The 4,315-nt window shown below is 35.2% G+C and overlaps 1 pseudogene; it reads left to right on the top strand.

Moving 5' to 3' along the window:
- LOC106533009 (cadherin-23 pseudogene) overlaps positions 1 to 4,315 on the top strand; it is a 110,915-nt pseudogene that overhangs the window by 3,395 nt on the left and 103,205 nt on the right.

Here is a 4,315-nt window from a genome sequence, read left to right as displayed (position 1 = left end):
CCATTTACCACCATCTACCAACATTTATCCACCATTTACCACCATCTACCAACATTTATCTGCCATTTACCACCATCTATCACCATCTATCCACCATTTACCACCATCTATCACCATCTACCAACATTTATCCTCCATCTACCAACATTTATCCTCCATCTACCAACATTTATCCTCCATCTACCAACATTTATCCTCCATCTACCAACATGTATCCACCATTTACCACCATCTATCACCATCTACCGGTATTTATCCTCCATTTACCACCATCTATCACCATCTACCCACCATCTACCAGTATTTATCCTCTATTTACCACCATCTACCAATATTTATCCACCATCTACCAACATGTATCCACCATTTACCACCATCTACCAACATGTATCCACCATTTACCTCCATCTACCACCACCTACTAACATTTATCCTCCATCTACTGCCACCTATCACCTATCATCTATTATCTACCAGCACCTCCCACCACCTACCAGAAAAACAGAAAGTGAACTTTTTTCCTAAAATGTCATGGAAATATCCTGAACATTAAGGAAGGTTTGAGCTAAAATGGATAAGGTGAAATGGCCACAAAGGTCCGATTGGTTCAGCTATGAGTTACTACAGAAATAATGATCTTGATTTCATCAAAAAAAAAAAAATCATCTGTAACGTCCTTAATAATTGAGATAATCATTTGATTCTGGTGTTATTTTGAAGGGATTTTAATGTTCTCATTGAATATACGGTCAGGTTTGGTGTGAAGTAAAATATATATAAATTACTGTATATACTGTGTTTGAATGTATTACTGAATGAACGTATTACTGTATGTACTGTGTATGAATAGATTATTGTAATGTACTGTGTCTGTAGATGTAAACAGTTCGATATTTTTTTCCTCCACAGGTTCCAATCAGCCCCCTAGCTTCACAAACTACTTTTTCTCCACCTACCTCCTCATCTATGAAGACACACCTATAGGTGAGTCCCAGGTGTTGCATCAGACAGATGTTTGTGGTGAAAAGTAGGGATGGGCGTATCGACCTGATATCAAGATGATTATCAGATAGATACTACCAAGATGAGATCAGTTGTTTTATTGGCACTATGGTCTTCATTTTTCACAAATAAAGTCAGTGCATCATCTCTAAATTGTTTAGGGTTAATCATCAGTCCTGTACATCGTGCCTCATGCAATGGAAGGTATTTTTTGTTGTGTTGTTGACGTGGTTATATTTATATTTTTCTTACATTGTTGCTTCTTTTTTGTTATTTTGTACTAGGGACTTTCTTCTTAAGCAGCTGTATGTAGTAGAAGGTAATAGAGAAATTATTTTATACTGTTGCATTGTTTTATTTTGTTGTAGTTAATACAAAAGTTTTATTTGCCTAAATTTTTTTATCATAATCACCAAATTATTCAATGAACACGAGTATTGGTATCAGCATTGGGGATAGTAGCCCTGTATGTACTTTGTATCGGATTAATACTAAAAATCCTAGTATCGCCAACCCTCGTCGAAAATCAGAGCAACAAATTCTTTTCTGTCCCCCAAATATAAACCCACCAAATTACAAATTATTGCTATTTTAAAAGGTTTTATGATGCCGTTTGTTAGCTGTTTTATGGTTCTTTATAAAAAATAAGTTTGGATGAAATCTCTGTTTCTCATTTTCTTTTTAATGACTCTAGGAACCATGAGTAAACCTGCACACGTGACAGATTAGGAATAAAGGGTTGCAGCTTTCATACATGGTTGTTTTTTAGTCTTCCTGTCCTGTAAGCGTGCTGTTAGAGTGACAGACAGGTGTGTGGCTACCTTAGGCCTAACGAGCCACTGGCAGCAGCTTTAACATTTCTTTTTTTCTGTTTTTTATTCCTACAGTTTCTACATCAATGTCAGATTATTATTACAGTAAATCCAAATCATTTTTGGAGCTTCAAAAACAGAAAGCTGATGGGTGTTGGACTTTCAAGCAGTAACAATAAAACTTATAAAAATGTGTTTTAGTTTTTTCTGATCTTGGTTTGTTGGTGTGTCCCAGTTTTGTTGTGGGTTTCAGTATAAACACCAGGTACCGGTTTGAGTCCAGGTTCTTGTGATTTTTATTATTCCCCTCCTCGCTTATATATTTATTTATTTTGTCTTTTTGTGTTGGTTGCAGTGACTGACAGGACAATTTAAAGATCTCTGCTTTTTCATCATCACTTACGGTGTCGGTGGCTTAGAATAAAAATCCTTTTTATAGGATTGATTTTTTTCCTCCATCACATGACTTCTCCTCTCAGTCAGTCTGTCACACTCTGAGTGTGAATCCTGCAGCGTCACTTATGCTGAGTACTTCAGAATGGGTTTTTGTTGAGTAGAACATGTCAGACAACCTATCATTTCTCTCATCTATTTATTCTTACAAAATAATGTTCAATCACTTACATTGTCACTCATCCAATTATTATCCTACAGTTTCTTTCATTTGTTTTCTGGTATCGGCCAGTTAAAAATGTATGACGGTGTATTAGGGCCAAACTAAGACACTTACTTTTTTAGTAACGAGACTGAATTCATAATATTTTCCATTCCTGGGTGGACTGACCTGCTGTGGACGGCCTCCAATGACTGCCACTGTATTTATGTAGTTGTCCGTTTACTTATGGCTCATTGTTAGTGTAATATGCTTCCATTCACTTCCATCAATTTTATTCTCATTATATTACAACTTTATTCTTGTATTGTTACAAATTTATTTTTGTATTATTCTGATTTTATTCTCATACTGTTATGACTTTATTTTCGTATTATGACTTTATTCTCATATTGTTGCTACTTTATTCTCACATTGTTACAACTTTATTCTCATTGTTCCGACTTTATTCTCTTAATTTTCCGACTTTATTCTCGTATTGTTACAACTTTATTCTCTTAATTTTCCGACTTTATTCTCGTATTGTTACAACTTTATTCTCTTAATTTTCCGACTTTATTCTCGTATTGTTACAACTTTATTCTCGTATTGTTACAACTTTATTCTCTTAATGTTCTGACTTTATTCTCTTAATGTTCCGACTTTATTCTCTTAATGTTCCGATTTTATTCTTATGTGTTCCGACTTTATTCTCGTATTGTTATGACTTCATTCTCATTGTTACGACTTTATTCTCATATTGTTACAACTTTATTCTCATTGTTCCGACTTTATTCTCTTAATTTTCTGACTTTATTCTCATATTGTTATGACTTTATTCTCGTATTGTTCCGACTTTATTCTCGTATTGTTCCGACTTTATTCTTGTATTGTTATGACTTTATTCTCGTATTGTTATGACTTTATTCTTGTATTGTTCCAACTTTAATCTTGTATTGTTACGACTTTAATCTCGTATTGTTACGACTTTAATCTCATATTGTTACGACTTTAATCTCATTGTTCTGACTTTGTTCTCTTAATTTTCCGACTTTATTCTNTATGACTTTATTCTCATTGTTATGACTTTATTCTCATATTGTTACAACTTTATTCTCATTGTTCCGACTTTATTCTCTTAATTTTCCGACTTTATTCTTGTATTGTTCCGACTTTATTCTCGTATTGTTACGACTTTATTCTCGTATTGTTATGACTTTATTCTAGTATTGTTCCAACTTTAATCTCGTATTGTTACGACTTTAATCTCATACTTGTATTATTAGCGATTTTATTCTCAAAATGTTTTATCTCAGTCCGTTTTATTGACATCAGGGCACAAACTCCGGGCATTACCTCAGATCAGGATACAGATCATTTTCAATATTTGATAAAAACAGTCAAAACACTGATACTCATAGTTCTAAAACTCTGTCACAAGCTGTGGCAGGTGACAAGCATCCATTAAGCTATTGTTACCCTCCAGCCAGGGAAGGCCATTGGATCACAAAGAAATAAATCCTCAGTGTTTTGTAAAGTTTTAGCTTCTTTGTCCAAAACTAAACAAAAGATCTTTCATATTTTTAGTTTTATGGCCTCAGCAGGTGTAATAACTGCAGAAGGGCATGGATGTGTTTCTCCAACCAATATGTTCAGATCGTCCTCTGGCCATGAGTTACTGCTCTCCTCTCAGGCAGCTGGGCTCGGGTCCAGTACCGGTACTTCCACTGGTCCAACGAGCTGTCAGTCACGTCCTTGGACCGGCTCTGTAATGTGACGGTGAGGGTGGAGAGTGATCACACAGCGACAATTTGTCAACATTATTGTTTATTAGCTCAGCAGATGTCCTCATTGAGGAGGTCCCTCAGTTCACACACACACACACACACACACACACACACACACACAC

Source organism: Austrofundulus limnaeus, unplaced genomic scaffold (assembly GCF_001266775.1).
Source record: "Austrofundulus limnaeus strain Quisiro unplaced genomic scaffold, Austrofundulus_limnaeus-1.0 Scaffold868, whole genome shotgun sequence".
Classification (NCBI taxonomy): Eukaryota; Metazoa; Chordata; class Actinopteri; order Cyprinodontiformes; family Rivulidae; genus Austrofundulus; species Austrofundulus limnaeus.
The sequence above is the reverse complement of the archived record's forward strand: the minus strand, read 5'-3'. Positions and strand labels throughout refer to the sequence as shown.